The sequence below is a fragment of the Gymnogyps californianus genome, unplaced genomic scaffold (genome assembly GCF_018139145.2).
Source record: "Gymnogyps californianus isolate 813 unplaced genomic scaffold, ASM1813914v2 HiC_scaffold_31, whole genome shotgun sequence".
In the NCBI taxonomy this organism is placed as follows: domain Eukaryota; kingdom Metazoa; phylum Chordata; class Aves; order Accipitriformes; family Cathartidae; genus Gymnogyps; species Gymnogyps californianus.
The window spans coordinates 1,464,348-1,474,832 of record NW_026114191.1 but is presented as its reverse complement, the minus strand read 5'-3'; the positions used below and the strand labels follow the sequence as shown (position 1 = coordinate 1,474,832).

Here is a 10,485-nt window from a genome sequence, read left to right as displayed (position 1 = left end):
GGCAAGTCAAGATCCTCCTGCTGTCAACAGGGTGCTGTGTGGGTCAGGGCTGCTCACAGCTCCAGATCACACTCAGGACATTTGCAGAGGTTCCTTTTGAAGAAGAACATCAAGGCAGCATTTACCTGAAAGGGAAGGAATCTGTGCTTTGAGTTTTCTCTTCAGGGTTGGCTGCGTGGGCAGTGGGAGATGGGAATTTCTTTCTCCTTTGTGGAGAAGGCATGGAGACCCCTGTTCTCATTAGCACTTGTCTGAGCTGCTCCTTAGCTGCTGCAAAAACAGAGATGCCCCTGGGCAATGCCCGGCTGCCAGGAGGGGTCTGCAGGGCAGAGCTGAGCACAGAGCGGGTGGGATGGGGTCTGTGAGCATGGAAGAGGCATGGGGACAGAGAAACAGCTCCCAGCAGGGACAGCTCCCAGCAGCAGAGACAGAGACTTAGGCAGGGAGTGAGCAGGAGCTGCTCCCAGAAATGCCATGGGAGGAGGTTTTGGGCACCTCCCTGCCGCCCCCTGCAGTGGAGACGCTTTCCCTGGAGCAAAGCCCCTGGTCTCCTCTCCTACCCAGCAGGCCCTTTTCCCCCAAGGCCATGAGATCCAGGCCATGAGTCACATCCTTGGCAGCTGCACCTCCAGTCCAGAAATGCATATGTCCTACAATTAATACATAACAAACCAGACAAAAGCGACTGCCCTACAGTGTCACTGTGTGTGAGGTGGAGAGCACAGCAGGGTAAGGAGAAGGCTTCACAGCATGCCCATCTGCCTTTCTCTTCTTGCTTCATTTTTTTGGTGCATTGCAGTTTTCTTCCCTGTTTCCCCACCTTTCCGTGATGCTCTTGCTCTCTGGCGTTTGGGTAGTGGTGCAGGTCAGCTTCTGTTCTGACACCAGCTCTGACGGTCCTGCCCTCGAGGTGTCTTCATGGGAACTAGGTGCCCAAGCAGAACGAGGCACCGTGTCGTTCACTTGCTAGGGTTGAGAAATTATCGGAAACATTCTTCATTCAGCTCAGGGACGGGGATTGCTATGGGAAAAGACGTAGGGTTTTCATCTAAGAAATCACCGCTAACTTGTCGTTCTGTTTTCCTTCTTGGACAGGTCCCCGTGCCCAAAGGAAACAAATGTCCAAGGGCAGCTCCATCACCCAGTTCCTCCTCCTGGCTTTCACAGACACACGGGAGCTGCAGCTCTTGCACTTCTGGCTCTTCCTGGGCATCTACCTGGCTGCCCTCCTGGGCAACGGCCTCATCATCACCGCCATAGCCTGTGACCACCGCCTCCACACCCCATGTACTTCTTCCTCCTCAACCTCTCCCTCCTCGACCTGGGCTCCATCTCCACCACTCTCCCCAAAGCCATGGCCAATTCCCTCTGGGACAACAGGGCCATCTCCTACTTGGGATGTGCTGCCCAAGTCTTTCTGTTTGTCTTTTTCATTTCAGCAGAGTTTTGTCTCCTCACCATCATGGCCTATGACCGCTATGTTGCCATCTGCCAACCCCTGCACTACGGGACCCTCCTGGGCAGCGGACCTTGTGTCCACATGGTAGCAGCTGCCTGGGGCAGTGTTTTTCCCTATGCTGTGCTGCACACTGCCAATACATTTTCCCTACCACTCTGCCAAGGCAATGTCCTGCACCAGTTCTTCTGTGAAATCCCCCACATCCTCAAGCTCGCCTGCTTAGATTCCTGCTTCAGGGAAACTGAGGTCCTTGTGGTTAGTGCCTGTTTATTATTTGGATATTTTGTTTTCATCGTGCTGTCCTATTTGCAGATCTTCAGGGCCGTGCTGAGGATCCCCTCTGAGCAGGGACGGCACAAAGCCTTTTCCACATGCCTCCCTCACCTGGCCGTGGTCTCCTTGTTTGTCAGTACTGCAGTGTTTGCCTACATGAAGCCCCCTCCATCTCCTCCCCATGGCTGGATCTGGTGGTGGCAGTGCTATACTCGGTGGTGCTTCCAGCAGTGAACCCCCTCATCTACAGCCTGAGGAACCAGGAGCTCAAGCATGCCCTGAAGAAACTGATGACTGGATGTTTTTAAGCAGCAATAAACTGCCCATCTACTTCAGCGTATCACTCACAATGAAAAGCACTATAGGACCAGCCTGTCTTTAGTAGTTGGTTTTGTTTTTTGTGGTTTGGATTTTAGCTTTTCTGAGTTGTAATAATTTTGTCCACAAAGAAATGTCATTATTCATACCATTCCTAATTCAGTGTCTACCTGTCTTCTGTGACCCAGCAACTGCGTAATGACGAGCTGTGCTCTCTCTCTTTTAAAACAAAATAAAGGACCCTGCAGTGACTTGTTTGTCCAAGATCTTTTCTGCAAGACCTTCTCTGGAGCTGCAGAGCCAGTGCCTGTGTGCAGAGGTGGAGGAGAAGAGTCCCGGCACAGCAGCACTGCCAGGCAGCACCGCCGCTTGGTCTTTCCAAGGTGCTCATTTTCCACTTCCACTCTCTCCTTCTGAGCTTTTGTGTTGGTGTAAGGCCTGAGAGCACTGGCAGCTTGATCATAGTCCTGCTGTGTGGCAGTCTTGTGCCAGCAGGCAGGGACCAGCAATGGGCACTTCTGTGACAGAGCTGATGTCCATAACAGCATTTCCATCATGAAAGGGGATCTTCTAAGGGCAGTTGCTGAAGGCTTAGGTCTGCTTCTAACTTTGTTCTCAAGAACATGCCCAGGAAAATGCAGAGGAGAGAAAACACCAGTGAACAGCTGAAGCGTGTGAGTGTGCATGGTGCGGGCACACGGCGGTGTCCTTTCACAGCCAGGCTTCCTGGGAGAGAAATGAAGGTCCAGCAGAGCAAGGTTTGGTCTGTGCCCGTGTTTACTGGGCACCCGGGGCAAGCTGCCCCAGAGCCATCGTCACCGACCAGCACCATTTTCAGCACTGGCCTCTTACCCCAGCTTGGAGAGGTTGTTTGTCACTCCATGGAGGGACATCAAATGACTGGGTCAGAAGTCCGTGTTTGCATTGTGCAGATGAAACATAAGCATGCACATCATGTGCATGTGGATATCATTCATATCCTGGAATGTGATCCAGAAGTGTTTGCATAAAGCCCTGAGTAATCTGGTCTAACACTGCTTTCAGCAGGAGGTTGGTCAAGACACCTCCCGAGATCCCTTCCAGCCTGAATGATGCTCTCTTTCCTTCCCCTTCATGTTTTCAAATGAGGGAAAGCTCTCAGGTTCTCCCTGACCCCAGAAGGAATTCACAGCAGGCACAGGGCTGCTTCACAGGTGCCCCCAAACAGCCCTCAACACATCCTTTGCTTCCCTTTTCATTTGCCCAAAGCCAGGTTCTTCTCTTTTACTATCCTTCTACCTCCAAAAATAACAGCCTCCCCTGTTCATCCTTTCAGAGCAGGTTGCTCAAGAAATGTCAGCATCCAGGTACAGAGCCTACAAACGAGTCAGGCATTGAAGCCATCATTGCAGAAACAGAGACGAGGCCTTTGACCAGCTCCATGAACCCAGGAATCACTATGCCATGCCTCCTGAGATTCCTGGCAACACCTCAGCTTTTTCTCCAGCAAAGTGTGATTCTTCTTTAGGTGTATGGGCCAATCTCCTGACATAGGCGAAGTTTTCGTTTCCGAAGAGAATCAAAACCAACTTTTTGATGAGGTTAGTTTCATTTTACATGTGGAAATGCAGGGCAGATGAAGGGAGCTGAGACCTCCCAGGCTCCCTGCTGCAGAGTTAGGATTTCAGAGCCTGGAAATGCAGGTAATGCTGGTGTATCTGTATGCCACGTGAACATTCTGCGTTTCTTCATTCCTTTGCACTAACCTGGGATCTGTGCCTTAGCTTTCTTTGGCTAAAAATGAAACAACTCCCCTACTCCACCTGCTCCTCCTCCTGATGAAAAGAGGGAGAAAAGAGATGGAGCAGGCATGATTTAGGGGCCAATCTGTCTAAGAGGTGCAAGCTTTAAATGATAACAAGGAGGTAGCAGGGAGAGGTAAAACACTGTTCGAAGAACTTCATGCCAGAGGCTAGCTACTGAGAACTTCGAGCAATTTTGTCAATATAGAATGGCGGTTGAGAAGGAAATTAAAGAGCTGTAGTTGATTGTCGTCAAGAAGAAGAAGGAGTTCCCTTACAGCACTGTCCTGTTACTGGTACTAGGGATAGTACCACTAATTGCAAAACATCCTTGAGAACTTGTTCATTTTGCCTTGGCTCCAAAGCTCAGCCTGCTCAGACCTTGAAAGGACTGCCTCAAACCTCTGCAGCCCAAATCTCTCCCACCTTCTCCCATTCACACTCTTTTACCCCAAGACACTTCTCCCCGTCACTTCAGCACACTGCCCGGTCTCTATTTTTTTAGCTGGGTGAAGTCAGGGTACTCCCTTGCACAGCCTTCCTTAGAAAAGTCTTCTCTACATGCTGATCCCACTTCTATCACCTCATGCTGTGTCCAGCTCCACCTTCCTTCTGCAGAGGTCCATTGGATGGGCAGCTTTCCTGTTCCTTTCATGCCCATTCACCTTCACCACCTTTTAGTATTGTATGCGTATCGAATATTGTCTCACGAAACACATTTATCCCCCACAGCTTCACCCATTTCCCATGGCAGGCTGAGATATTTCCCCTCTTGGAACACATGTTGTGCAAAGCTGTCTCACATATGGAAACCAACTTCAATTCTGCATATTCATTTGGGTTTAAAAAAAACCCAAAATATGTAGGACTAGTATTCAGAGAGACACAGTTTCAAAGTGGCAAAGCAGCTTAAATTCATAAATGTTGAGAGACAAGTTACAAAGAGAGTGGAAAAAACAGGTGAAGCTGTATCATCTGGACTCACAAATTCTCTGTCACTGAGGAGGAAGTCCCACAGCCTGTGGGATGTTTTCATTAGTTGGCCCTATGGGAAGTTTTCTTTGTTGGGCCTCTTGGCTGGAGCCTGCTGCATTTGCATTTCCAGCAAGGGAAGAAGTTCCAGTTCAGGCATCAAACATTTGCCCATCCTGCCTGGAGCACCAGGACAGTTGTGTCACACAACAGCCAGGGTCAGAAGGAAGATGGAGGTAGTGTGAATTGAAATGTTATGGGTTCAAATGGAAGCTCAAATCCTGAGCTGGCAGGACAACATTGGATGAATAGAATAGAATAGAATAGAATAGAATAGAATAGAACAGGCTATTTCAGCTGGAAGGGACCTGACAACGATCATCTAGTCCAACTGCCTGACCACTTCAGGGCTGACCACAAGTTCAAGCATGTTGTTAAGGGCATTGTCCAAATGCCTCTGAAACACTGCCAGGCTTGGGGCATCGACCACCTCTCGAGGAAGCCTGTTCCAGGGTTTGACCACCCTCTCGGGAAAGAAACGCTTCCTCATGTCCAGCTGAACCTCTCCTGGTGCAGCTTTGAACCATTCCCAGGCATCCTGTCCCTGGATCCCAGGGAGAAGAGATCAGCACCTCCCTCTCCACGTCCCCTCCTCAGGAAGCTGCAGAGAGCAATGAGGTCGCCCCGCAGCCTCCTTTTCTCCAAACTAGACAAGCCCAAAGTCCTCAGCTGCTCCTCAGAGGACATTCCTTCCAGCCCTTTCACCAGCTTTGTTGCCGTCCTCTGGACCCACTGAAGGACCTTCACATCCTTCTTAAATTGTGGCACCCAGAATGGCACACAGTATTCAAGGTGAGGCCGCACCAATGCTGAATTTTAGCAGGATAACCACCTCTCTTGACTGGCTGGAATTAGACATCATTGGCTGCAATTAGACATAAATTACCTGACATGACTGTGAGTTCAGACCTCATTGGGAGAGTTTCTCACACAGCTCGCTGAGGAGGGCAGGCTGTCAGGCAAAGGGGAGCGTGCTTCGTTTCCCAAATCCAAGGGAAGTGCCCAAACCATTCTTCCCTTGGACTCTGGTGTCCCGTTTCTTGAGAATCAAATGTGCTGGGGCTTCTGTCAAAATCTCTCAACAATTCTTCAGGTGTTTTTGTAATTTCCCAAGAGTATAATTCTCTACAAAGAACTCCACATTAATATGCCTAAACGTAAATGTCTGGAAGATAGCAGCTTGTATCTGTGATAGCAACATTGGGCAGTGCCAATTGAATCAGTACTCGCCATATACGTCATGATACCTAATCCTCAATGACATATGCAGGGCGGTTCAGATGAAGAGTGGTCTTGCAAAAGTCCCCTTTTGTGTCCCCAGATGGCAGAGGCTGGATCCCCTTCTCAGGGCAGACTCCTTGCCAGGAAGCCACAGCCTTGGGTGTTGCTCACCTGCTTCTTCCTGGCACTGCACTTGGCATCCCTTCTGGTGCATTTGAGGCTTTTCTCTGACTGCTCCTTCTGCACAGAAGATCAGAAAAAGACAATGATTTCATAAAAGATCATGCTATCATAGAACCATCGAATCATTTAGGTTTGAAAAGAGCTTCAAGATCATTGAAGTTTGCTCCTTGAGGCAGAAAGACCTTTCACCAACAAGAGATCCTTGGATGAGCCCCATTTGAGTTCTCCCTGAATTGGAACTGGACTGCATGCCAGGTGACTCTCCCCTTGAGCAGGGACGCCTCTCAAGGTTTGAGATTCCTTGCCTGAGACTAAGAGATCCTTCCTTACCCAAGGCAGAAAGACCCCTTATTTGCAACAGATCCTCAGTAAGTGACTGATAGCATGCTGAACTAATGCTAATGAAATCCATGGGTCTAGTTCCATTAGACATAAACTGTTGACCAAGTCCGGGACGAAGTCTGGATCCAGCCGCACCTAGACTCCTCTCTGAGAAGGAGTTTAGAAAGCAAGGGGGTCCATTCTGAACCTCGTGACTCGATGGGAGGATTTTCCTTACCTTTTTGCGTCTCTGATCTTTGTGTAAATCATTCTAAATCGATTTTAACTTGATTTTCCTTTGTATGTTTCTTCCATGGAGGAAGTAATAGAGTGAACCTTGCCATCGAACCTTGTTAAGTCACACTTTTACAAAGTCACATTAAAATCCCTTTTGCTAATACCTTTGATGGCGATTCTTTAAGTGATCTAAATCACTCATCCGCTACAGGAACTCAGAGACGTTGGCAAATCCTCAGACAACTACAGCTTTGTGTTTGAAGACCAGTGAGGACAGAGAGTTATCAGTAAACCTTGGGATATCATGGGGTCAGAGTGAGTTGGGGAAGCAGGGGTGGTGGTTAAAATCTGCAGAGAAAGAGGCACAGACATAGGAGAGTGTAGGAGAGCCTGTGGTGGGGAAAGCCAAGGGCTTTGGTAGGGCTGGGGCCCAGAACTGAGGTCCTTGTTCTCTTGGCTAGGCCTGCTGTCTCTTGGGCTGAGGCCCACGTGAGGACACCAGTTCCTTACAGCCCAGTGTTTTGTTGCTTCCTCACCCCTGACAGAGCCTGGGAGGTGTCCCACCACTGACCTGCGCTCGGCATTGCAACCCCCCCCCCCATCTCTCTGCCCCCACTAAGAGCCCTGAGACACCCACGAAGGAAAGGATGCCCATTGCCAGGGCACTGGTGGTCAGGGTTTGCCACACTCCTTACTGAAACACATCATGGGCTTTCACAGCCACCCGCACTTGGCTTTCTGCATGTGTCGCTCTCACTAGTTGTCATGATGTCCTGAAAATGGTGGACTCCTGGAAACCCTCTGAGGAAGGTGAGGGATGCTTTTGCTGCCGGGTAAGGACAGCTACAGGATTTCTTGACTGCAACAAGCTGCCACCAACCTCGAGCATCTTCTAACAAGCACTGTCCACTGTCCTTGATCAAAAGGTGCAGTGTTGAGAGGCTGCTGAGTTTTTTCCAAACCTTGGACTGTTACCCCATGCTGCTCCTCCATGTAGGCACCAATGATACAGCCAAACCTGGAAAGCATTGAGTGTTGACTGCATGGCTGTGGGGGTGATGGTGAAGGGCATGGTGGCACGGGTGGTGTTCTCCTCAATGCTGCTGGTGAGGGGGAGGGGCTTGAGGACTGGACAGATCCTGTGGGTCAACAATTGGTTGCGCAGCTGGTATCAGCAAGAGGGCCTTAGTTTCTGTGACCATGAGACCCTCTGTGAGGAGCACTGACTGCTGCCAGAGGTGTCTATGGTGTCCCTGAGGGCATTTGGCAGGGATGAAGCTGATCTCCAGGAACAACAAGGTGCTGCTGACAGGCCCGCTGTGAACATTGCTGCTCTGTTCCTTGCCTGTAGCATCAAGGGGGTGAGGAAAGGTTGGTGGAGAGAAAAACCAGCAGCTTGAGAGTGTAGGCACACGAGTGGAGACCCCAGGGGGATGTGCTTCCTATTCCTGCCCTGTCCTACATCTGCCAGAGAGAGAAGGGACAGACCTTGCTGCAGGGCAGGGGTGGAAAGCAGTGGCTTGCACAAGGGCACCAAATCTGTCTGCAGTGCTGTCGGGTGTCTGATAGACACACATTTTGAAGGGGGGCGGCTTTCCTGTAAAGGACCAGTGCTGTCCCTGCCAGCTGCATGTAGCTGTGTGTGAGAGCCTCGGCACCTCGCATAACACTACTGGCCTCTCTTTGGCCATTAAATTGAGTAACCGTCCTGAATTCTGTTAGGCAATGTGGGGATGAAACGAGACAGCTGTCATTATAGTCAGGATAGATGTAGGCAGCACAGCTGATGGCGATCAGAAAGAGAGAGACTTTGCTCTCCCTGTGGTACATGAGTCCATTTGATCAGCTGAATCCCTGTGTAGGCTGCCCAGAAAATAACAAAGAGAGAAAGAGTCTGTTGTCCTAAATGTGTGCATCTGCTGTCATCTCAGTTGTCCAAAGGAAATCCTCCCCATGCTCAGAAATGCAGCTCCACATACCACCCTGCCTCTCAGAGCTGATACTTTAGAACGTGGAGTTACCTCCATGGCTCTTGGACCAGCTCTGGCAGCTCAAATGTCACCAGGTGTTTGCATCTGACCACCTCAGTGCTGGCCTCCATCTCCAGGAATTACCATGGGAGCTGAGACAAGGAGCTCCCATGCAGGTGCCCATTTTGTGCGCAGCCAAACTGAGGCAAGAGGAATCCCACCTCCTGTGGGTTTGTGGCAGCATGGGAGGGAGCTAAGGTCCCTTCTAGCCCCAGGACTACAGACCCAGCATGAGGTGCCTCGATTGACTCAGCTGAATCCCTTCCCTCAGCAGGAGGGACACAAGAGATTACTCCCTGTCCCTGTCGGTGTGTCCTCCTAATGACGGGACAAGAAAATATCATTCTTAAGCCTCATTATTTTTCTGCTATGTGAAATGCCACTGCTGGGAGGAAGTGTCTCTCCCCAGCTGAGGGAGGGAACATCAGGGATTCCTTCAGCGTGTTTCACAGCAGGTTCCCCTGGAGCCTCAGGGACACCTCGAGGGAGCCCCGAGGGGGCAGAGAAAGTGCTGCCTTGGGCTGGTCCTGTGCTGCTGAGCTGGGCTGGGCTCCTGGGATGGAGGGAGCTCATGGCAAGGGGCAGCGCTGCCGAGAGACAGCTCTGCGCAGGAGCAGCTCCTCTGCAGAGCACAGCAGGGCTGAGGGCACTGCCTGCAGGCACCGAGGGGAGTCGAGTGAGGCAGAGGCAGGTTAAAGACAGTCGTGTGATGGGAGGATGCTGAGAGCTCAGTGGAGGAGAAATCTTCACAGCCCTTGACACAGGAAGTGACTGGGTGCAGGGCAATGCACAGGAGTTCCTGGAGGGATCTCCTAAAGCTGGCAGAGCCCATGGCTGGTGTGGAGGAAGAAGGAGGAGTTCCAGAGCAGGGCTTTCCTGCTGCACCATCAGAGGGAGAGGGCATGACAGCTTGCTTCTCTCGGGGAGAGCTGCAGATTGTGAAGGTGGGTGTGCAGCCAGGGGTGCCCAGGGCTGTCCTTCCAAGCAGGGTCCCTGCACCGCAGGGGCTGTGTGCTGGGGCAGGGACTCTGCCGCCTGCCAGGGTCAGCACTCAGCCTGCCGGGGAGCTCCCCACAGCGCTGTGGGGAGAAGCTGTGGGTGGAAGGGGTCAAGAGGCCAAGAAGGTGTTGCATGGGTCAGGGCTGCTCACAGCTCCAGATCATCCCACAACATTGGCAGAGAGTCCTTTGGAAGAAGGACATCAAGGCAGCATTTTCCTGAAAGGGAAGCCGTTTGTGCATTGACTTTTCTGCTGTTGGGGGATCCATCAGTGGGGGATGGGAATTTCTTTCTGTGTTCTGGAGAAGGCACGGAGACCCCTGTTCTCATTAGGACTTCTCTGAGCTGCTCTGTTGCCTCTGCACACACAGAGATGTCCCTGGGCAGTGTCCTGCTGCCAAGAGGGGTCTGCAGGGCCGAGCTGAGCACAGAGCGGGTGGGATGGGTCTGTGAGCACTGAGAGGGAGGAGACCTGGGGACAGAGAAACAGCTCCGGCAGGGACAGCTCAGGCAGCAGAGACACAGGCAGGCAGGGACAGGCAGCTGCTCCAGAAAGACTGTGGGAGGGGGGATTCGCACAATTCCCTGCCATCCCCTGCAGTGCCTTCCCCAGAGCAAGCCCTTCATCTCC

The 10,485-nt window shown here is 51.4% G+C and overlaps 1 pseudogene; it reads left to right on the top strand.

The window, feature by feature from the left end:
• Positions 1-1,139: 1,139 nt before the first annotated feature.
• Positions 1,140-2,040, top strand: LOC127028298 (olfactory receptor 14I1-like; annotated as a pseudogene).
• The last annotated feature ends 8,445 nt before the right edge of the window (positions 2,041-10,485 follow it).